Raw genomic sequence first — 25,542 nt, 5'->3', positions numbered from 1 at the left:
TAGAGTAGTCAAATTCATAGAAACAGAAAGTAGAATGGTGGTTGGCATGGACTGGGGGGAGGGGCAAATAGTAAATGTTTAATGGGTATAGAGTTTCAGTTGTGCAACTTGAAAACGTTCTGGAGATTCGTTGTGCAACAATGTAAATATACTTAATAGTGTTGAAATATACACTTACAAATGGTGAAGATGGTAAACTTTGTTATATATTTTTCACCACCCTTAGGAAAAAAACAGATCAAAGAGCATGTAGTGAAAATTCTGGTGCCTCCCATTTACTAAGATGTCCCCGACTCCTTAGAAATGTCTAAGTCCATTTATAGTGGATCTAATTTTGGGATTCACGTTGGATCACCTATATAGTGTCTGGTTTTTACATAACAGTAATTAGTATGATGATGATGCATTTCTGGTGTACTCTTAAAGTTCTCTGGACCTTTGTGGTGATCCTTTTATACTCTCCTTAACTTAATTACATAATTATCTCTAATTCATAATAGTGATTTTTCATATGATTTTAATGTGTACTGTACACAATATTGGAATTATGAAGTCATAATTATTAGTTACAACTTACTTGACAACTTTAGCTACAACTCAAATGTATTATTTATCCCAGTTTTCTCAGCTTCCCTGTAGCTAACTTATAAACAGATTATTTTTATGTGTCTGTATCTTAGAGATAAAAAAGACTATTAAGACAGGCTCTGTAAGCTGGCTCTGTGGTGTAGTGGTTCAGTTTGGCACACTCTACTTCAGCGGCCTGGGTTTGCAGGTTCAAATCCCAGGCATGGACCTACACCATTTGTTAGCCATGCTGTGGCAGCAACCCACATATAAAGTGGAGGAGGAGTGGCACCAGATGTTAGCTCAGGGCTAATCTTCCTCAGCAAAAAAAAAAAAAAAAAGACAGGATCTGTAAACACCATCTTACCAAAAACTTATTAGATAATTTGCAGGACAAAGGACAATCTGGAATTATACTGATCTTAAACTTGAAAACATGTTGTTGGATTTTTGGAAAATCTTTTCTTGAATGGCCACACATATGCCTAGCTGTCTATTAAGACTAAGTATCATTTATGGTATTTGGTGATAGCTGAAGGTGATAGCAAGCAGTGTTTGTGCTGAGTGTTCAAAGTTTTGCATGTAATACACCATTTAAATGTAAACTCTCTCAGGAGCTATTCAGCAAGTCCAGGGGAGCATTACAATGAAAACAAAGGAGAAGGAAAGCTGCAGAAGCACTTGATAAATATAGTATACAGTCTAAAAGGGCAGCATTGTTTTTGCTGTTGAATGCCATCTATAGTCTACTTCTTCTAGGAAGTGTCATTTATCCATTTAACAATTACTTCTAGCAGTTCTACAGTATTCTCCCACTGGCCTGGACTTGAGGTTAAAGAGTGACTGAGGCATAGCCCTTGAGGCAATCTTAGTATACTAGAGAAGATATGTACTCATAAATAGCTAAAAGGAGGAAGTCCTAATCCATCAATCACTCATGCCATTCCTGGAGTCACTGTTGGTTAATTCCCACTCCTTAGAAGGTATGATGCTCAGTATCATGGGATTAAAAAGAAGCCTCCATAAATCTTTGCTTGAACTATAATCATTGGAGAACAGAAAAAAAAAAAATTGAAAACTTGCATATGAGTCAGCAAAGGCAGAGTAAAGTGACTTTCCAAACCTGGAAGAAATGCATGCCCAGAAGGCCAGAGGAAGGGGAGGTCATGGTGTACTGAATATCAGGATGATACTCAGGAAAGTGGTGGAGATGTAACCAGGCCTGGAAGGATGTGCAGAGTTGGAAATGGCAGAAACAGATGAAGAGAATATCTCATCTAAAGTTGTGTTTCCAAAACTTTGTATGGATGAAATGATTGTAGGCAATATATGGACTAGAAAATCAGTAACATTAAGTTACACACTGAGAAAGTTATTATATTTTTCAAATTACTTTCAATTCTTCAAGGACAGAGTTTTGTTGTTAATATGATTAAAATTCTTCCAACACTTGTTTAATCCTCCTTTATAACAACAATATAGTAAGTAGCAGGCTTGATGATTTTAGGAGGAAAAAGAATTTAGTTATAGCTTAACTTTTAGAATAACATTTATTTTTATAGCTATTGTCTATTTATTCCAATCAATACTGGTTTTTCCATATATGATACTGATGGAAGTTTGCTTTTAAAAGACTTATCTGAGCTAAAATGACAGTGGATTTACAGAAAAATATTAAGTAAAAAATAGTTCAGATGATACTTGGTAATAGAAAAATGAAAAAGTATCAGAATGCCTGAAGTTTGGGAAACATTGAATTAGATGCAATATCAAGTGAAAAAATTAGGAAGCGAAATTAAATAGGCTGTTTTTATGTATAGCTGAAAAGGAGCGATATTGGATGTTCTATGGAGGTGTCCTAGGGAGCTTTGGGTGATGATGCAGGAAGAAGGTTGATTGTGGAAGCTTTAAAGGGTTTTGGACTTCAGCTTCTAGATGGTGGAGTTCCAAAAGGGTCATGACCCAGCGACAACATCTCGAAAGCTGTGCTTTAGGAAGATCATCCAAGGAATGGCATATAGGTGGGTTGGAGATGTGGGAGACTGGAATTGGCCACCCCAAGATATGTCTCTTTAGCATGAGGATTATTTGGGGCTGGTTACTTTTAAATAACTAAGGACAGGAAAGAAACTCTGAAAAGCAGAATTTACTTACCCTTTGTTAAGAGACATTTACATTTGTAAAGGAAATCTCCATCTGTAAAGTGTCTCCTTCTCTGTACCAGGAAGAAGAGGGGTATGACCTTATCTCTAGAAACTCTTAATGCAGAAGGCAAGGACTTAAATCTTCATAATAATCTTACTCTTGTTTACTGTACTTGTCTGGTAACCTCCCATAACTGACTACCCCCACCCCCAACATCCTCCTTTGTCTGTAGCTGAAGATGATATTTAAGGTGGTGGCTTCAGCCGTTTTGGCAAGTTGCTCAGGTTGGCTGAGCCTCTCCCGTGTATACGTGTTATAAAGGTGTGTTTAATTTTCTCCTGTTATTCTGTCTCATGTGAATTTAATTCCTTCTCCAGCCAGAAGGACCCAGAGCAGGTAGAGGAAATGTCTTCTTCCCTACAGAGCACAGGGAGCATGAATGCAAAGAGAACACTTTGGAAATAGGTTTTAATAATCTAAGCATGAATAAATACTGGGTGCTGGGAATGAAAATGGAAAAGAAGAGAGGGATGAGAAAGTCATTCAATCAAAAAGAAAATTAAGTAATAATAAAAAGACAGCTTCCACAATGCTCTCGAGTTTTTAAACTTGGTGGTCTGAGAGAATGACAGTAACACTGAGGCAAAAGAGAGGGAGCTAGTTTTTGTGGGGGGAACATGATCTTTGGTACTTCAGGTAATTTGAAATTGAGATGAGGTGACTCTCCAGTGGAAATGGAACTGCATTGTTAATCACATGGGATTGGAATTCTGGAGAGCCATCAGAGTTGGCCAGAGAAACGGAGACAGCAAGCAACTCCCTCATTAAAATGAAACTTATTTCTGCTCTTCCTTCTGCCCCACTCAAGAAGGAATGCTGAAGAAAGAGAATTTCAGGTATCTAGGGATGGGAAGGGGAAGTAAGAGCAAATTGACTGTTTCTTCCCAACATTTTATTTTCTCTTGGGAGTTCTCTCTTGATTACTGTGGCCACTACCTGCCTCAGAGATGAGGCTTCTTTATAGGATGTGTCCTCACAGTAACAAAAACATCTCCATTTCAAGCTAGGAGAATAGCCACCAGGTTTCATTTTCAGGGATGGTAGAGCAGAGTTTTTTGTGTCTTCTATTTCTATTGGGAAAAGCACTTAATTTAGATGTTTCCCTAATACATACAATACAGAGTAGAAAGATATTTAAAGATAGATAAATATCACAAAGACTTATGTACTCACCTCCCAGCTTAACAAATATAGTATTCAAAATTTAGAAAAAATAGGAGCCGGCCCATGGCCAAGTGGTTAAGTTTATGCACTCCGCTTTGGGGGCCTAGGGTTTTGCCGGTTTGGATCCTGGGCATGGACATGGCACCACTCATCAGGCCATGCTGAGGTGGCGTCCCACACAGCACATCCAGAAGGACCTACAACTAGAATATACAACTGTGTACTCGGGGGCTTTGGGGAGAAGAAGAAACAAAAAAGGAAGATTGGCAACAGATGTTAGCTCAGGTGCCAATCTTTAAAAAAAATAAATAAAAGAAAGTTAAAAAAATAAAGCACCCTCCCTTATCCTATTCCTCTCTTTCCCTCCTGAGGGGTTAATGCTATCCTGACTTTGTAGATTCTCTCTCCATTGTCTGTTTTTATTTTGTTTTTATTTTTGTGTTTTTATTTTTTCCACTGCTATGTGAATATAACCATAAACAGTATATAATATTGTTTTGAATGTTTAAAAATTTTATATAAATATTAGAGTATACCTTATTCATCTATAACTTGCTCTTTTCTCTCACTATTGTACTTTTGAGATTAATCCATGTAGACTTTTGTAGCACAGTTATTCATTTTCATAGGTGTAAGGTATTTTGCTATTGTAAGTAGCTCTATAACAAATATATTTTTTTGCTTTTTCTCCTCAAATCCCCTCAGTACATAGTTATATATTTTAGTTGTGGATCCTTCTAGTTGTGGCATATGGGACGCCGCCTCAGCATGGCCTGAGGAGCAGTGCCGTGTCTGCACCCAGGATGCGAACCAGTGAAACCCCAGGCCACTGAAGCAGAGCACATGAACTTAATGACTCCTCCACAGGGCCAGCCCCAACAAATATTTTTATACATGTCACTTGTGTACAAATGTAAGAATTATTCTAGTGGATATTTCTAGGAGTAGACTTGCTGAGTCATAGGCATATGCATCTTCAATTTTATAAGATACTGATGAATTACTTTCCAGAATATTTATACCACATTATATTCCTAGTCAAAATGAATGAGAGTTCTTGTTTCTTCCCATTCTCAACACACTTGTTTATCTCAAATGTTCTAGTTCAATAATCTTTCCAGATGTAAATGAAAACCAGACGCTTGTGGCATCTGGGAGACTCAGATATGTTTGGAACATTCCAATCTCTACAATATAGTTCAAAAGTTGATCTCAAATCAACCTCCTTGTTTCTCAGCCTGTGGTATGAGGGATTGACTGACTTGTCCATTTAAGAGACATTATCTTTAGTGTTAATTATGTTAGTAATAACACTGATAACAACTGTTAACACCATTGAACGCTTACCATGTGCTAAGTATTGTCCTAAGCACTTTAATTACATTATCTTATTTGATTAATTTGGGGGGGCAGATAATGATATCCTAGCCACTTTAGAGATGAAGAAACTGATTCACAGAAATATTACATCAATAGTTAGTAAGTAGGGTGGTGGATTCCATATCTACTCAGTCTATCCCAGCGAGGACAGGTGGGAAAGGATAGGTAGGAAGAGACTGGGAAGAGAGACATTAAAGTATCATAGTCCTTAACTTCCAAAAATTTAGAATCCAGCTAATATTTAAATAACATCAAAAGAGCCTAATTAAGTAAGGGGAAGTCTCAAATAAGTGCTGTATTTGTACTGGGGAGAATTTGATTTGCCTAGGAAGATTGGAAAATGATTCTTATAGGTGATCAAACTTTACTGAGCTTTGAAGACAAGAAAAAGGAAGTTAAAAAGGCAATAAATGGAGGGAGTAGTTTTTTAGAAAATATGGGGAAGTGGAAAGTGTAAGATATATTTGGTAAAGTTAATTTATCCAAACATTGATTCAACAAATAATTTCTGCACACTTACTATGTATGAGGCACTGAGTGAGCTAAGCTGTGGGATACAGCAGTGAGTGAGGCATCATCCCTCCCATAGATAGGCGTGCTTGGAGGTATAGTATTTGGGGAAATGGGGACAAAAATTTGGAGGAAAAAAGACTGAAAAGAAAGGTTGCCTCTAATTCCAAAGGCTTTTCAAATATCAGCCTAAGAAGCAGGCACTTTATTCTGAAGGCAGTGAGGAATCAGTGTGAGTCACTGTGAGATGAGTGGCATTATTCATTTATTTATTCAGTAAACTTTTATTCTACCTGTACTTTGCTTAGTGCTGGGGATATAGGGAGGAGCTCATATTACAGAGGAAGTGGCCAATGTGTATGTAAAACTGATAATACAATGTGAGAACTAAGGCAGGGGTTTGCTCAGGATGGAGATGCCTAACCCAGGCTGGGGAAGTGTGTGAGGAGAGGGAGGCCCACAGTGGGAGATATTCCAAGATACTTTTTGGGATAAAGGAAATTGCTCGAGGAAATTTGACAACTGAGTTTTGTCTTTTATAAAATAGCATTTATTTTAATTTTTTTTCTGATTTCAAAAGTGTTGCATGTTCACTGTAGAAAACTTGAGAATGCCAATCGTACTTAACAAGGATGTACATCTTCAAGATTTCTGTGTATATCCTATGAGTCTTTTTATGCCTATAATAGATAATAAGAATGAATAATTTATAAAAAAAGTTATGTAATCATTTTAGTTCACTTAACAATATACTACACATTTCCATATCATTTATATTCTTCTATAATATGATTTTAATTGCTCATTGGTATGTGATATTATAATTTAACCAAACTTCTACCCTTGAAAATATCTGTTTCTCCCAATATTTTCAATTATGAATACTGCCACATTGAACATTCTTGTACAAAATTCATAGGACATATCTTATTATTTTTAAAGAGAAATTTCTAGAATTTGAATTATAAGCCATACTACCCACTAAAACTCCTGACTGTATCATACAAGAGAAGGAAAGCCCGTATAGAATACTTAACAAGAAATTGAATTGATGAAACTTCATTTTGGAAACATCATCCTCAAAATACTGTGACTTGAGAATAGAAAAGATTGGAGGCAGCAGACCAGGTAGGATTTATTACAGAAATCTAGATGAGAAAAAAATAGAGCTTACACAAATGAAATCTTACTAGTGATGCAATGTGGCAGAAGATTTCAGAGATATTAATTTTACAGAAATTAGTGGATTAGGGACAGTGACTGGGGTGCAGGAATGGAGTAAAATTGATTGTGGATTACCTCCACATTTCTGACACAAGTAACTAACTGTTTGGATGGTCCTGTCCTTGTTCCCTTAGATAGGGAATGCAGGAGAAACAGGTGTGGGAGAAAGGATAGGTGAGTTCACTTGAGGCTAGTGGACTTTGACATGCCTTTGACCATCCACATGGAGAAATTGCTTAAGCAATTGGATGGGTCTGGGAGTCAGGAGTGTAGATAGATTAGAGATAGATAGATGTGGGAGTCAGCAGTCCCTAGGCATAACTACAGTCATGGATGTGGATGGGGTCTCCTGGAGATATTAAGGATAAGAGCATGAGAAGAGTAGGGGGCTTAGGGTGGTGCCCTTTGACTTGATAATATTAAGGTTTAATCAGAGGAAGAAACAGCCGCAGTGGAGACTGAGAAGGAGAGACCAGAGAAATAGGAGAAATTCCAACGGAGAGTAGAGTGATTGAAGACAAAGAAGGAGAACTTTTTAAGAAGGGAGAAGTTAATAGTGTCACGTGTCACAGAGGGGCCTAATAAAAATGAAAGGTATCCTTTCAATTTCACTGGAAGTCTTGTCCAGAGCACTTTTAGTAGAACGGCAGGGAAAGACATCAGAATGCCATAATTAGACCTGTGTTTCAAGAAGATGACTTTGGTGGCAGTGGGTGGAATGGCTTAAGGAAGGAAGAGATGAGAAAGTGGGAGACCAGTGCAATGAGGAGGCGATTGGGACTCCAGAAAGGACATAATAGGAGAAAACCCAGGGTAGTTACCGTGGCATTGGATAAAAAAGAGACTGTGGCAGTAGGATTTATCAAGTAGACAGATGTGATGTATAAGAGAGAGAATGGAATTCAAGAGGGCTCCAAGATTTTCATCAGAAATGACTGCGGAGGTTATGAAACTGTCAACAAAGGCAAAGTCCAGGAAAAGAAACAGGCGTTTTTGTTGGTGGAGTTAAGAAAGGAAAGATGAGTTAGTTCCACTTTGGAAATGTCTAAGGATATGGCAGCATTCACACAGAGACATTCTGAAGGTGTCTGTTACGGTTCTGCAACTCAGGGCAGAGATCTAGGTTAGAGACAAAGATCACTGACCTTTCCAGTAAAAATGGAATTTGGAATCATGGGGAAGACTGTAGTAGCTGAAGGAGATCACTGAGATTGAGAAGAACTAGAAAACAGTGGGGAGTGTTTAAATAAACAGGTAACATAGGTGGAGCCGCAGGAAAAAACAGGGAAGGAATGATCAAGCAATAGCTGGAAAACCACTAGGATATTAATTTAAGAAAGTAGAGGAGGGGGCAGCTTTTTTAGGAAGCTGAGGTCATGACCTAATCAGCCACAGACAGGGAAAGCAGGAAGAGGACCAAGGAAGGCCTTTGGGATCTGGGCTTCTTCCAACTCTTGTTTGTCCTGGAAAATACATTTTTAGAATATTTATTGTAATACTGTAATTTGTTGTCTTCTAGTGTTTTTCTTCTCATTTTTTCTTTTGTATGAAATTAAATACTTAACTTTAATTCTATAACATAGCTTTCAATTTCTCTTCCTGACTGAAGTTACAGGAAATATTTTACGACCAAATCTATGTTATTAGAAAAAAGCCAGTTTGACTTTGTGAAAATTTATTAGAGATAAACTATATGTGGGTTTCTCTTCTCAATTTTTTGCCATTCTAAAGAAACAAATTGTGTTAATTTACATATTAATTCATATGTCAAAGTGTTTTTTATTTGCTGAAACTTTCTCCTTTATATCTATAGCATTAATTTAATTCTAAGGTGCTAAGAGGATCCTCTGTATCCTTTCCTAAGTGAAAAATAGCAAGTCCCCAGCAAAGTGAACAGTCTCTCTTTTTGGATGATTTTAATAAACTGAAAATTCAGTAAAAAAATATTACTTGTTTTTGAATATCAAGAATCAAGCATCATTTTCCACGTGGAGATGTTAATTCCTCTATATTTTCATATAGCTTAAAAACTTATAGTATGAGTGTAGTTGTTATGTTATACCTGTAATTCAACCTATCTTTTCTGTATTCTTCTGTGAAAAGAAAGCATGTTCGTTACAGCTAATGCATCTACTGAAAAATATAGACTCATTTATTCTGTCTTTGGTGTTTCATTCCCATTTGCAAAGGTTGATGTTATAAATGAGCTGGTAAATTGTCTGGGAGTTGCATTTCACTTGGTCTTACATTTAGAAATAACTGGGTCAGGATGTCAGGGCTGAAAAAAAGATGTTGGAGACTTTGTGCCAAATAGAAAGACTTGAAAATAATATTTTAAAAAATTGAACAATGAATAGAGTGTTTAATATATATCCAAGTATATTTACAAAGATATTTAAAAAAAAAACTTAAAGTAACTCTTACACACAATAAAAAATCTAAATAATATAAAAGCATGTGGAATAAAATGTAAGCTGAAACAACAGGTTTCAGGTTTCTAGTCTCTGAGTCCTCTCCTCAGAAGCGCAGCTTGGCAGCTTTCAGTTTCTTTTGACTTCTTCCAGTAATAAATATTCTAAGCATATAGAGTGTCTAATGTCCTTCCTTTTTTTACTTAATGTATTTTAGTGATTGATCCATATCATTGCATATGAAGATACTACACTATTTTTTACCTCAACGATTATGAATATGCCAAAGTTTATTTATTGGTCTCGTATTGATGATTTTTATGTAATTTCCTGTCTGTAGTTCCTATTAACAAAGCTGCAGTGATCAAGGATGTTAAATTGGAAATTTGGCTAAGAGTTTTAGACAACTGATTTCCAACACCAAAAGAGGTTTCTGACTAAAATCCCTGTTGGGAATATTTTCACAGTTCTTGCCCTTCACCCACTTCCAGGTTATAAAGAAAAATAAGGGGAGAAAAAACACTGAGAGGATTTTGTGAGAATGGTTTTTGGAGAGCTAACCCAACATAGAGAGATAGAAATGAAGGATGATACTTTTTTACCTCAAGCTTAGAGGAAGTGGCTTCATTTCACTCTCCTGGAAAGCTTGATGTGTTTTCCTGCTAGAAAACCAGAGCTGAGGGAGGCATAACTAAAGAAGAATTAGATGCATTGCTCGCTTCACAGGCGGTACAATCATAAGCCTCTGAGGATCCCCCAAAGCTCACTTGCGTATACTTGTGTGTGGGCCAGCGCCCCTCCCCCCATCCCCCCAGTTTCAGCAATAAACATTGCAGAGGCAAAGCCAGCTTTCAATCATACCAGTAGAATAAAAACGTCCCTGTTTTATTTCTCCCTTCCCTTCCTTCTTCTCTAACTTTGGAGGCTTCAGTAACAGGAGCTTGCAAGTTGGGTAATGGAGGAGGTGAGGTAGAAAAAGACATGTGCACTGCATCTCCTCCCCAGAAGGCTGTGTACTTGTAGGGCATGGAGACAGGGGGATCTGCCTTACACTGGAATATTGGTGTGCTGATTGAAATACTGGACGGGGCATTCTCATTTATGAATCAAAACTAAATTTTGCAACTTAAAGTAACCACAGGATTTTCTTTAAATCTAAGAGTGACCAGAATATATAGAGGGCTAACTGGGGAATTTTCATCAGTGGTATGGGACAAAACTCCCCCCAGTGAATAAACTTTTAAAAGGAAAGTGGTGGACAAAAATGCAATTGCACTCTGATTCTTCTCACAAATTGTATTTAAAATGGTTACATACCTATCTTTGCTTACATATAAGGGAAACACTCATTCTTACAAGGACAATATACTAATCTATGAATTTCCAAAGCAGAGTAGAGTTAGTTAACTTGCAGTAGGAATAATTGAAACTAAAACCATACTCTAGGGCTGCACTTTCCAATACAGTAATTACTAGCTATATGTGTCTTTTAAAATTTAGATTAATTAAAATCAGCTAAAATTAAAAATACACTTCCTCAGTTGCACTAGCCATATTTCAAGTGTTCAGCAACAACATGCAGCTATTGACTACCTGATTTGATGAAGCAGATATAGAACATTCTCAAATCACAGAATTTTTGGTCCTTATTACAGACATCAAACCATTTAATTCTCACAAAACACAGTGGAAAAGGTATAATTGTTATTCCCACCTAATAGATGTAAAAATCAAAGATCAGAAAGGTTTGGAAGCTTGATCAAATTCCTTGATTCCCAGGCCCATGTTCCTTCCTTTAAACCACATTGGTTGACCTTCAAGGCAAATGTGAAATATAAAATTGGCTTTACTTTACTTTCACAGTACAATGGAGAATATTCTGAAATCTAGAAATCCCTAAGGGAAGGAGGCTTTATTCATTTCCATGTTGTTACTGGACTGGTGGGAAATGCAATCTTGTTTCTAGTTTCTAATACTTCTTATTTTACAATCCATAAAATTTATTCACAGCGGTAGATTCAACTAAAAGACATTTTTAATGAATGGGAAAGTCTTTAGTAGCAATAGCAAATACTAAATAACTGCACTTATCTAGATTATCTCTTCACTTTGGTATGGTTCTCTAAGAAACTACTCACTGACTTGGTTTTGCATAGATTGTTTTAAGACCAGATTTACTTTCTGTTGTCTTTTACAAATGAAGATAAATGAAATTCATAATAAAACTACTGCTTCACATTAAACATGTAATGGTGTATGTGGATAACTGTTTTATTGGAGGAAGAAAATATAGGAGCAGTTAAAAAAATAAAGATAATTAGCAGCAAGTGAGGTATGAACATCCCCCCACTTTCCGCCCTTCCTTTATAGGAGGCCAGAGAGGTCCAGCTCGTGCATGGACTAAGGGAGTTACCTCCAAGCTCTGCATCCTTAGAGACTGAAGCTCAAAAATGGAATCTAAGGAGGGCTTGAATGCAAAACCTCAAGGGATGACTTGTAATCCTTAGAGAGCTCAAGAGTGGAAGATGAGGAATGAGTTGGGCTCTGTCCACTTTTCTCCATTCTGATGACCATTTTCCTAGTTTAGAGCACTGCCACCTTTCCTTGTAGTCTTGTTCCACCTTTTGTCTTCCATGTTTCTAAAATGTAGATCATAAATTAGAGCATGTCATTTCCTTAATTTAAACTCTTCTTTGTCTTCTTTCTTTTAGGCTAAAGTTCAAGTTCCTCAGGAAGTCTCATAAAGCCATTCAGGACCAGTTCCTACTTCCTTCTGCATCCTTTCCTCTTGCCACTTCCTTACTTCTCCTAGCTCTCTCCCTACCCCTCTAGTATGGCCCAGCCTTCCTGAACTACTTGCTGTTTCCTGAATGAGCCATGCTTTGTTTGCACATCAAGTGTATCCTATTCCTTTTACCTAAAGCACTCTTCAGCCTTCTCCCTGCAAACTCCAGTGTGGAACTGACATTTGAACCCTGATAGCTTAACCTCCAGAACTCATTTCCTAAACACTATATGATACCATGGGGCAGACAGGCTGAAGGGTCTCTCCTGCCCTCTTGTATTTTGTGATCCTGGCTATTTTCATCCTTCTATTGTTATAACTGCAAACTGTGTCCACCTTCCTTTGAGTCTGACCAACACCCACCAAGGTGGTCTTTATATTTGATTCATCGATTTAGATGACATAGTGCCACTTCCCCCTCTTTAGATTACATATATTTTAATAAAGAAACATAAAAATAGAAATCCATCCTACTAAATAATACCCAGTCATCTTTGAAGATTTTAAAAAAGAGAGATGAATAACTATCTGGGTAGGCTTAGAGTGATACTTTCCTGGATGCAGTGATATTAAAAATATTCAACAATGGATATGGCATGGACACTGGCCTCTCAGAATGGATGCTGGCCAGTATATGGTACCTGGATATTCTCATTGAATGTCCACTCTGCCCAGAAGCAGGGGATAGGCATGAAAATATTGCCTGGCTTTTATAAACTTCCAGTATTGGATAGCACCCATGTTTCCAGTTTAGGATGGCGAGGGATGTCTTAAGGCCTAGCCATGCATCAATGAGAATATTTCTTCTGGCTCAAGAAAAAGGAAATTGGACACTGATGGTTGAGCACATTGCTTCTGCTCTCCTCTTATGTAATCACATTGCTTGATCTCTCGTGTCTTGAGTTCACTTTGGCTGTTTCCTAAAGTTGAAATTCCCTGTGATTAACCTATGCACTCTTGCCTGTTGCAATTTGACAACAATTTACTTTCTCTTCCAGGATTTGTTATTATGACCAGTAAGTTGGTTGAGAATGTTGATACCAGAGGTCTCTCAGTGACTTCTTTTTTTTCTTGGATGTCATCATGTTTTTTCTTCTGTTTTTATTGCTATTATTTTGAAATATGACAATATTGTTTGCTAATGGGAGAGATATTTTTACATTTATCTGTAGCTCTCCATTTCTAGTAATCTTTTAAATGAGTGTATGTTGTGTGTATGCATGTGTATGTGTGTGCATATGCATGCAAAATGGTATAGCCACTTGTTTTCCTTTTTTCTCTATCTTGCTAATAATTATATAGGATGTGGCTAAATCATAACTGATTTAACTCTGTTTGTAAGGCCTTTTTCCTTTATGAAAATACATATAATTCACAACTTTCTTATTGATTCATTTTATAGAACATTTAGTTTTATTATTAAATTTATTTTAAACATTGTTTTAAAGTAAAAATAAGTAAGAATTATTTGTTTTAAAATAAAAAGTCTATATTTTTTATTAAAAGAAGGTGGTTAGGATTAAAAGTGGATTCTGTAGTGTTATTTTTGGATGACACTTTATGTACTCTTGACTCACTTCTATGAAGTCCTCTTCATTCATTTTGATGTTTAATTCTCATGCTAATAAGTGTTCTGTTGTTGCTATGTGCTTCCTATTTAGTTTGAGCAATTGTACTTATTCTCTTTCTAATCCTTCTTTCAGAGCATGGTTCTGAAGGGATTGCTTCCTGATGATTATGTGATAATCTCCCTGGTGTCGTTGGAAGATGTGGTGGCGGAGGGTGGTACTAGAGTAGGGGCTTGGCTTTGACCACAAGGATGCCAGAGTGTCCACTGTGCTGACAAAAGAAGCCAAGCCTCTTACCTGTATATTGCACTGGTGTCTCCTGGGTTAAGCTGTTGCCTCCAGCACTCCACACACACTCTCAGGCCTTTGCTCTGTGTAATCCTCTTTTGCCTCAGATATCATCGGCTGGGATGATGCCTACTTTTTCCATGTGTCTGGACAGAAGAAGGTCAACTCTGCCAACTCTTTATCTATGGACCACATTCTCACCTTTGTAGCTAACAATTTTTCCTTCTACTCCCAGCTTCCTTGTGCAAGCCTTGTATAAGCTACATAATCTGCCCGTGTCTTAACAATTTTTCCTTCTACTCCCAGCTTCCTTGTGCAAGCCTTGTATAAGCTACATAATCTGCCCGTGTGTCAATTTCTTATCTGCAAAAGGAGTTAATAACATCGGCCATCTTTCTTCTAAAATAGTTCTGAGGAGTAATAACTAACATTCAAAAGCATGAGTTCTAAGATGATAGACCCTCCATAAATTCAAATTACTATTATTACCGTCATCCCTTTTTACTGCCAGCAGAATAATAACTCACATAGGATCTAGTATTATAGAGGGCTTTGCATTTTAAAAAATATTTTGTAATGTTTAATAATTTAAAAAAGCCTCTCTTTGCACAGTCTCAGCATCATACTTCTATGGTCAAGGATTTACTAAGAGTCCTCTGTAGATCTCTCTTTTTCATGAACTCTTCATTGTTATGCCAATTCGGATTATTATTCTTTTGGTCCTATTTTGTCTCTCATTGGAAGGATTTGTTCTATATTAAGGCTGCTTATGGTGTATGGAATTTATTCTTCTGATTGATGTAATTGGATAATATATATGTTGACTCATAAATTGGTAACCCTCATAGAAATCTTGCTTCCTTAGAAGGGAACTAGAGAGATTAAAAATGAGGCTGAGATCTGAGTGGAGAATTCCAGAATGGAGGCTAGGACCAGGGGCAGACTTTAGTTGCTTATCAAGACAAGATTGAATAATCAAAGGGTGGAGCCTGAACAAAATGTTTACTTCTCTGGATAAGCTTTAAATGTTTATGTTGGCCAACTGATCCCCCTTCATTCTCTCCTGCCCACCAGGAGACCAGCATCCATTAAACTGAGTCCTTGGCAATCCTGCTTTGTTCATTGTTTATATCCTGAACTAGCATGATATGCTTGGCTCTTTATCCCTCTTGATCTCCCATGCTGCCTCTGGATCCAGTGCCTAATTCTGGCTCAGAAAAGTCCCTGGGACTTTACCCAGGCACTAGTTTAATTAGTGCCAGGTTTTTCCCAGCACTTGTGAAAAGAGATCAGCCATTGCTTTGATCAATATCTTTTGGCAATAGTTTGCTTCTCTTTCCATCACTCTCCTCCATGCCCCAGGTATCCTATGCTCTCGGGGACATCCAGATGTATGTAGTCTTCTTGAGGTTTCTTTGCTAATACCCAAACTTCAGACCTTCCTGTTGATCCCTTCTCTACTTAGATGAGTCAGTGTGGTAATTGGAAGACAGTTAGCCTCATGGCTTTGCTCTTACAGAGTTTCACCACTAGAGAATGGTACTTTTTTCTTAAGATCCTTGAAAGTGTTTATTTTGAAATTGTTTTTATTAAATAAATATTTCTATAAATGAAATTGCCTATATATTCTAGTGGACAAAATAAGCCTGTATATATATGTCAAGGAATAAAAATGAAAACAAACAGTAAATGGTAGCTTTGGAAGCATTTTTCTTAAACCCATGATGTTATGTCTACTATTCGATGATCAAAATTTGACTCAAACTTTTCTGTTCCACCTGAAATTGAGTGCGAAGAATCATGGCTTTGAATTTTGCAGCTCAAATATGGCTTTTTAAAACTTTGCATGATATATCCAAAGTTTGTCTGAAATCCCTGTGCATCATACAATTACATTCTATGTTTTTAGTTTTTGTCTGAAGACATTTGTAAAATCAACATTACCCCTCCAGTTTATTCAGTCCTCAGTTTATTGATAGTGCATACGCAAGGACATGTGCAGGTTTTACTAACAGATGAAGGAATTTGATATGTATAATGTTAAAAATCAAAGTCAGTCAACATTTAAAAATGCCCAAGAAAGAAAAACAAGTTGTCACTAAGATTGCACTGAATCTTTATCTTAGCCATGCTTATTTAATACACAAAAAATGCAGAGCCACATGGTTATTTGCTTAGAGGATAAAAAAATTTAAATCCATTAGTTTTGCATTAGGAATAGGCAAGCGGCAGAACCAATTGTAAGCAGACCTGAAAAGAAGAGAGGGCAGCCCCTCACTGGTTAGGCCTGGAAGGAGGAAAAAATAGATAAAATAATGTTTGCTGTCTTGTTGAGTTTAAGGAAATCTTAGACTCTCTTTAGTTTTTAACAAAACCTCAGATCACTCAACCCTTTTCAAACTCCACAATTTTAGTTTTAAGCCAATATTAAAATTGACCTTTCTGTTGTGATAAAAATAAACATCTGGCAATCAGGGAAGCTGAGATCTGGTGTTGACCTAATCACCAACTAGGTAAGTGGTTTTAGATAACTCATAACGTTACTGCCTCAGTTTCCAAATTTATAAAAGGAGACAACTGAAGTTGATTGATAGTGTTCCAATGTGTACCATGGAAAACGATGAGTTCTGTGGGATGATGATGAGTTCAGTGCTCCCCACTACAGTGAAAATGGTGGCTAGCAAAGTGAGGGTAGACAGCTGTCATCCTCTTACCTTTCAACCAGAGGAGCTTTGCTTTTATTTGTTTTCCAACTGTATTTCTTTAAGTTTTGAAAAGTATTTCATTTGAATAAATAAGTTCTCCATGCATAAGAGAATTATGTTTAAAACCATTCAATTAAGTTATTGCTGAAGTCTTTTCAGTTCTAAGATATTTTTTCTATGACAATGATAGCAGATATTGCACATCACACACACACACACACATACATATACCAACACACAGTGTTATATATGTATATACTACCTTTCTCCAATATAACTTGAAGTACTTAATCATAAAAATGCATATACAATAAAATTGAAAGCCATTAACAATAAAAGCTAAGCCTCCCATAATATTGACAAGGTACAGCGAGTTGGGTGAAGAGATTAATTATATTATACAAACAGATAAACAAAAGACCAGGGATGCGGGAAATTACTGCAAATGCACAAAAACCCAACCTAAGTTTCCTTAGTAGCCAAGGTAAAACCCAAAGTAGGAGGAGACACCAGTCTTTTTTTTTTTTTGGAGGAAGATTAGCCCTGCGCTAACTGCTGCCAATCTTCCTCTTTTTGCTGAGGAAGACTGGCCCTGAGCTAACATTCATGCCCATCTTCCTCTACTTTATACGTGGGACGCCTACCACAGCATAGCTTTTGCCAAGCAGTGCCATGTCTGCACCCGGGATCCAAACCCGGGCCGCAGAGAAGCAGAACATGCAAACTTAACAGCTGCACCACCGGCCAGCCCCAAACACCAGTCTTTTAATAAGAGAAAACATTAGGATTAGGAGGAGAAACTTTTCCTACCCCCAAACTGTGAGAATAATTTGCCATACATGGCTTTATATGATAACATAATGGGCAAGTTTCATGATTACAGTTTTACAAAAACATAGAGAAATTTTGTATATGGTCACATCTCATCTTTACCAAGAGTGATATCAAGGAAGTAGTCCTAAGTCATCAGTCTGTAAAGGCCATTTTGATAGGAGGCTGTAGTAATATGCTTTACTTTTAAAGTTGCCTTGTGATTGAAATTGATTTAGTAATAAGACTAGAAGAACTGTGTGCTATGAATGGTTCACATATCCCCTCTTAGTATCAGCATGGCTTTTAATGGAAACTACGTGGTAGGCAATTTTTAATTCACATTGTGAGAACATATCTGAAAGGCAGACTTTATTTATTGTTCTTGAATACAGAAAAATGATGTTTTGTGTGGAAATAAATTTCCTAACTTGGTCTTTCTTTCATAGTTGCCTACTGGACCTCAGCCAGAGGAGCCCAGAGGTTGACCTGAATTTCACCTTAATGACCTGAATGAGTCAAGTGTAAGCTTTTAAGGGTAGAGTAAAAGGAGTGAGTCCTACTTAAGAGGTTTCTGATACCTCTGCTGTGGGGCCAGATTAAAAAGTCTCTCCCTGTGTTTTCTTTCTAAAGAAAACTAAAAAGAAAGAACATGGAAGGGGGCCATTGCTTTATTGTACTGTTTTCTAAGTCTGGAGAAGAAAAGAAAAGCTAGGTTCCCTGCCTCTGTCACCACTGAGCTGTGTGTCAGAAACTGGCTTCCTTTTTAATTCTTTTCTATCACCTAAAATTATATAATCTAAAATTGTATGATCTAAAATTATGGTATAAAAAATAGATAAAACCCACTCAGTGCAGCTTGGCCTCACAAGTTCCCTGGTTTTTAAATGGACCCCATTTCACTTGTGAATAGAGTCAGATGATGGTGGCAGGAGCTGAGATTGGTGATCACATCGTGAAGATCTTCTCATTTTATAGATGGAGACATGGAAGCTCTCAGCAAGCTGGGAGTCACTGCCGGTCATTTAACCGGCTGGCCACAAACCCAGAACTAGCCTCTAGACCTTGCTATTTCTATTCCACCACTTCACAATATCCAAAAAACTATCACAATAGCTAAAGTTTTATTTAAACATGTCTACTTGAAGGAATGTGTGTGTGTGGCTGCATGTTCAGGCACATACCTGTTTGTGTAAAGATGGAGGATATGGGGATGTAGACAGTGTTGGCTCTTTGATTTCTGGCTTCTAACAGTTTTACTTTGCCATTCATGAGGCAAAAAGGGAATAGAAAGATGCCAAACTTCCCCAAGAGTCTGAGTTTACCTTCCTAATGAGAAGTTTATTTTTCCACATTACATCTTGCAAAGAAGAGAGAAGTGGCCCTTCGCAGCTGGGCCTGCTTTCCCTAGATTTGGGCATTACAGTAATTCCCTTGGTTTAGCTGCAGCTTTTACAGGATATCTCTTTTAAAACCTCAGAAACTGATTTCTGAGAGAGCTTGCATCACTTACCAATGACTGAAATGAGCTGCAAGTTAGATGAGAAATGTGAATAAAAAAAAAAATTAAAGGTAAAAATACATCTAATGACCATTGCCTCAACATGACTGTTCTCACTTCTTCAAACTTTCTTCTAGTTTTTATCTGTAGCATATACATTTTTATTCTTGCAATCGTAGTTTATATAAACTTTCAAGATTAGCTTTTTCACTTAGACATACTATAAACACTTTCCCATGTTGTTAAAGACTTTGCAACTACTTTATTAGAAGATGACATCATGCTCTAAATTGATAGCTTATAATTTACCCAATTATTCATCTATTACAGAACGTTTGGGTTATTTTCAGTTTATTTTTCTATTATATATAATTCTCTGAAAAAGATTTTTATAAACATAGTTGTCCCTCTTCCTTTTGAATTATTTTCTTTGGAAAATACAAGGTACTGAGAAGGGCTAAAAAAGTTTTATGATTATTCATATGTATTCCCCAGGGAGAGATTCTATTTTGGGGGTCCTGAAATTTATACAACTTGGGGAAGGGGGCTCTTTGAGAAAAAGAGTACAAAATTACAAACATAAGTTATCAGGGTCCCTCCCAGTGTCTTGAAGGACTCATCGCGGTGAGGAACCCCAAACTCAACTTGTATCAGCTTCCCGTTGTCAAAGAGGTTCCCTTAAATACTGTAATAATTTTCGATTTCATTAGTAAGATATGAGAATACTTCATCTCTGAAGCTTCTTGAGTACTATTTTGTGATTCAGTTTTTTTTAGGTGATTTAGCCAGCATAGCCAGGTTACATTTTGACATGGATAATTTGCTTTCGTGTGCATGTCTTTGCTTATTAGAAAGACCATATTCCAGTATCTCTTGCTACATAACAAACTACCCCAAAACTTAGTGGCTCAAAACAATCTTTTATATTATATCTCACAATTTGGTAGCTCAGAGATTTAGGTAGGCATTGGCTGGGTGATTTTCTGCTCCTCATGGCGTGGATTGTGGCCCTCAGTTTGCAGATGGGCTGGTCTGGAGGGTTCAAGATGGCTTCGCATTCATGTCAGGCACTTTGCAGGGTGTGACTAGAAGTCAAACCTCAGTTGAGACTGTTGACCAGAGCACTTACATGTAGCCTCTCCAGCATGGTGCCCTCAGGGCAGCCAAACTTCTTAAACGGCAGCTGGTTTCACCCAGAGCAAATTTTCAAAGAGACCTGGGCAGAAGTTACAAGGCTTTTTGTGATCTAGACTTGGAAATCCCAGCACGTTGCTTTTCCTGCTTTCTATTAGTCAAGTAAATCACTAAGGCCAGTCTAGATTCATGGGGGAACCTCAATGAGAAGATAACTAAGAATCGAATTAGAGGTCATCTTTACTCTACCAAAGGCTAATAAATTTTCCTTGATTGTATACTTCTTGCATAAATTATCTGCTCAATAACATCATATATTGGAATTTGAACAGAATTGTAAGGGTTTAAGTAGACCATTAACATGACTTCATGACAGTAACAAAAGATAGATATCATTTTGTAGCTTGCATAAATCTACTAAATGTGCCTTTATTAAAGTTGAAAAAAATCAGAACTTCTTCAATAGCAGGCTTAAATACGGTCACTAGTGTATAGTTATATATTACGTATACATATTATATATATTATATCCTTATCTTCTATTTATATCTTATTTATTTATTTATTATTTTATTCCTTTGGTAAGGTGATAAAAATGAGATAACAAAATTCTCATTAGCGAATTTAGGTACAGTCATGTTTAATAAATACTACAGAAAAATTGGCATAGAAGATAGGAAATGTGCCAGCCATTTGCCTGTTTGCTCTCGCCTCCATTTTTGCCCCTCTGTGCTCTTCTTTGTGCTGTAGGTTTCTGATACCCCACAAATTATCTTTCCAGGTTTTTTATTGCCAGTAACATTCCAGTTAGGTCTTGCCAATCAGAGGTCCTGGTAAAAGACTGAGAAGTGAAGCAGGAGGAAAGTGACTCACTTCCTGTTTTCAGCTTCTGGACCTTCATTGGCAGTGGCAAAAAGCTATGGACTCCAGTATCCTCTGGAGGTTCCAGTACCCATAGTACAGAATTCTTCCTTGTTCCAGCACCAATGCCACCTCAGATATCCCCACACCTGCCAGGTGGCATTCCCCTTGGCTATACCAGCACCTGTAAGCAGAGTTCCTTAGTAGCCTGGGCTCCACCTGAGTGGTACCTCCTCAGCAGTTCCAGCACCAGTTACATAGGGCCCTGTTGTGTTTCCAGACTTGTGTGCAACACATCTTGCCCTAGCTGTCCAAGTATCCACTGCATGGCACCTTATCCATGGTCCAAGTACTGACATGGGGGGCCCCTGTTTGGTATTCCCAGAATCTCTTGAGGCACCCTAGAAATGTATTAGCAAGCAGGCTCCTGTGTTCTACCACTTCCTCCTCCCATTTGTTTCCCTGGCACTGGGTATAGTAGCTGCTTTTTGCAGGTATCAATGTCTAGGTTAAATCACCTTCTGCTTTTTGCTCTTTCAGCCTCCCAGACACATTTGTAACTAGTCCCCTCTGCTTGAAATACCTCATATGGTTTCTATTTTCCTTAGTGGACCATGAGTGATACAGTAGATGCTGCGTTACTACCACTCATTTGCAGATACAGATAAAATGTCCACTAAGCAAGAATGTTCAGACTGGTGCAGCTGATGTGACAGAAAGGTAAGCAAACCATCCATAAAATATGAGTGCTTTGTTTTCTGAGTTTTAATACCCTCCCTTGTTTATAGGCTTTGTGTACATGGTGGCAATTGTGTTTTCCAAGGAAAGTCTGTATTTTCACAAAACAGAAAGCAAATATTATTGGGAGTAATACTTGTTCTTCTTGTCAGCATCGAATTGAATTTTGTAACAGCAGAAGTCACGGAAATATGTCCACTGATCATTCTGTCACTAACAACGGTTCACAGCCAGCCTCTCAAAAATGAAAACCTGGGTTATTATTAGGAAAAAAAAACCTTGTGATAAAAACCCTTCCATTTTTCTTGGTTTGACAAAAACTAACAGATTATGGCTTTGTTGCCATTTTGAAGCTGTGGACTGCTCCAGACTTTTCATGCTTTAGAATTATCTGTGCAGGCTGTGAGAATGGAAAAAGACACTGCCAATTCCTTTTTGAACAAAAGAGTCAAAAGAAGAATGTTTATTTATTATGCCTTGACTCATATTCATTTGTCAGTTCTGAAAAATTTGTATTGAGAGAAAAATTTTATTTAATGTCAAGACCCAGTGACAATTTATTAGTTAATTTTTGGCTTTAAATATTATACAATGCTGAATAATAGTTAAAATAGTAGGATCAAAATGTTTCGAATAAAGGAAGCTGAAAGGAAAACTTTTCAAATTTAAACATTTAATTTGGCATAATTGTAATTATATTTGATATAACAAAATGATATGATTTATATATGTTTGAACAAACATATAAAATGGTCGTGGTTTATTTTTTTACTGCCCTATGCCTGGTCCTGTGACTACCCATTGGATAATTATCTATCTTTAGAGTGCCACTTATTTATAGTTATTCCATATTCTAGATTTCCGTCTTTTATTATTAAGTCACTTTGGAATTCAAAAGACTGGCCTCAGTCAAGCTAAGAGTTTATCTATTAAAGCCAGTGGGGACTGACTTAGAATATCACTTCATATGATTGTCTTTGTGAACTTGGAGATCAAATGCTTGAAACTGATAACCAAGATAGGTCAGGAATCAGCTATTCAAATCTTCACAGAATGAGGTCTTAGGATGGATGTAAAAACTAGAAAGAATTCAGATACTTACTAGCTTTCCAATGTATGAATCTGAAGATAATTTAGGAGAGTGAAAATATTTGTGACTGTCTGGTCTACTCACTTACAATGAGACACTTTAATCCTCTCATATAACATAGATCATAATATAGATTAGAAGGTGGAAGGATAGAAATCAGAGTCTCATATCTTTCCTGAATCTCCTTCTCTCTCTCTCTCCCTCTTTCTCTCTGTATATCTCTCTGTCTCTGTGTCTGTATGTGTGTCTGTCTGCCTAACTATCTGTCTCTGTCTCTTTCCCCTATCTCATATTTGCAGGCAGCCTCTCTCACGTTGGTCTAGAACTAATAGATGGTGGAATTTAAATATATCATTTCTTGGTTAGTCTTCCCAGAACTTTCACAGTGTGGTTGGCATGTCTCTCAAGAAAGCCATTCATGTAAACTACCTATATGCTAGATTTGCAAACCACCTTGAAAACCTTCACAGACTTCCATTGATTTGTTGCACATGAGCTTGGCCTGTTAATCCAGCTCATTTCTTTTTCAGTTTTCAAGGGGACATGAAATTCATTCAACATTCGTTCCATTATTATTTATTGAGCATGTACTATGTATTAGAAACTGTTCTAGGTTCTGGGGATACAGGAGTGAACAAAATAGACAAAGAAATAAATCATCTTCCTTATAGGGTTTGCATTCCAGTGTGGGGAAAATAGGACATAACAAAATAAATGAGTCATATATATTGCATGTTAGATGTTGTAAGTGGTATGGGGAAAAATAAGGCAGAGAAATGCAACAAAGAGTGTGTGTTGAGTTGTTACTTTTAAATGGGGAAGCCAGCGAAGGCCTCATTAATAAGGAGATATTTTAGTAAATATCTAAAGATGCTGAGGAAGTCACCATAGATATTTGGGGAAAAAGCACTTTAGCAGAGGAAACAGCAAGGGTGAAGGCCCCGGGGCAGGAATGTGCCTGCTGTTTTCAAGGAATAGCGAGTAAGGCCAGCGTGTCTGGAGTCATGTGAGGAATTTAAATATATCATTTCTTGGTTAGTCTTCCCAGAACTTTCACAGTGTGGTTGGCATGTCTCTCAAGAAAGCCATTCATGTAAACTACCTATATGCTAGATTTGCAAACCACCTTGAAATGATATGGCCTGAGTGATACCATCTGAATGTTTCAAGGAGGGCAGAGTGATAAGCTGTTTTCATGATGTTGATAGGTCAAGTAAGATGAGAAATGAGAATTTACCATTGAATTTGGCAATGGGAGGTCATAGGTGACCTGGCAAGAGTATTTCTGGTGGACTGGGAAATGATGAAAAAGATTGGTGGGCACGAGAAAGAGGAAAAAATATTTGTGGATAAAGAGAAAAGGTACTTTTTGTATGTCTGTTTTTGCTGCAAAAGGAAGGGGGGATATGGGACGGGAGCTAGAGGGCAAAGTAAGATCAAGACAGGTTTGGTTGACTTTTTTTTAAGATGTCAAAAGTGTCAGCATGTTTTTATGCTTATGGTAAAAATACAATAGAGGAACATACACTTGTAACGCAGGAAAGATGGAGAGTTGTTGGTGCATTTTCTTTGAATAAGTGAGCAGGAATGGGACCTGCAAAATACGACAGGGGAGACTTGCTGGCAGCACTGACAGCTCATCCACAGTAATGGGAAAGAAATCCAAGTATATAGGTCCAGTTACAGGTAGTTTAAAAGATGTGTTGGTAGGAACAGGTGGAAGTTCTCTCTGATTGCTCCTTTTTTTCTGTTCTCAATAAAATATGAAGCAAGATCATCAGCTAACAATTAGAGATTTGACAAGGAAGGGGAGGGAGGTGTATGTTCCAGGGATGTTAAGTAAGATTGCCTGGCAACATTAAGAGTCCACCTGGGGTTAGTTTGTGTGCTTTTCTTCAGCTACAAGCAGCTCTGTGGGTTATTATAAGTAGGCAGAGTGTTGGATTTCACCAAGGTATGGTTCTACTAGTTAGTAGAAGAAACTTGTAGAATAGAGAGTTAAGGGGGCATGCAAGAAGGTGATTATAATGACTGTTCTTGTCATTTAAGCTGAGAAGATAGGAAGAGAAGGTTTGCAAGGGAGGCAAGTGGGGGCCAGTGAAAAGGTGACAGGATGATAGGTTACTGGTCCTGTAGGGTGAAAGGGTTGTTAGAATCAAGAGATTGCCGTGAAATATTAATTCATGTTATAGTTCATGTCAATTTAAAATTTTTTCTTTATTCCTGTTGTTTCCCTCTTCATCCTGTTTTACTTTAAATGTATCCCTCTTCAAAAATGAGGTGTGATTTACTCATTATTGCCCTCTCTATGTAAAATAGTATTTTTATAATAAGATAACATATGCTCATTAAAAATTGGAAAATCTAGAAAAGGAAAACAAAAATCAGTGTCAAGATTCTTACCACTTAAACATATGTACTGGTAGTGTTTTAGAATATGTCATTCCAGTCTTGTTTCTCCTTATCTAGCTTTATGAAACATAATAGTAACCATTCTATGCATTTGATTTTGTACCATGTTTTAAGGTTTTTCATGTTACCGTAGTCTCATAAGCATACTTCATGCTACTACATACTTTCATCAAGATTATCCTTAATGAC

At 37.2% G+C, this 25,542-nt stretch overlaps 1 protein-coding gene across 4 annotated transcripts in view; it reads left to right on the top strand.

The window, feature by feature from the left end:
- MACC1 (MET transcriptional regulator MACC1) overlaps positions 1 to 25,542 on the top strand; it is a 66,168-nt gene that overhangs the window by 902 nt on the left and 39,724 nt on the right. For 2 of the 4 annotated variants that reach the window (XM_046669900.1, XM_046669903.1), the window contains exon 2: positions 21,722 to 21,833. The exons of 1 other annotated variant lie outside the window; for it this stretch is intronic. The gene's annotated coding sequence lies outside the window, so the exon portion shown is untranslated. Of the gene's footprint in view, positions 1 to 21,653; positions 21,834 to 25,542 lie in introns of all 4 variants that reach the window. One more of the 4 variants, XM_046669902.1, reaches the window with a different exon arrangement.

Source organism: Equus quagga, chromosome 8, assembly GCF_021613505.1.
Source record: "Equus quagga isolate Etosha38 chromosome 8, UCLA_HA_Equagga_1.0, whole genome shotgun sequence".
NCBI lineage: Eukaryota > Metazoa > Chordata > Mammalia > Perissodactyla > Equidae > Equus > Equus quagga.
The sequence above is the reverse complement of the archived record's forward strand: the minus strand, read 5'-3'. Positions and strand labels throughout refer to the sequence as shown.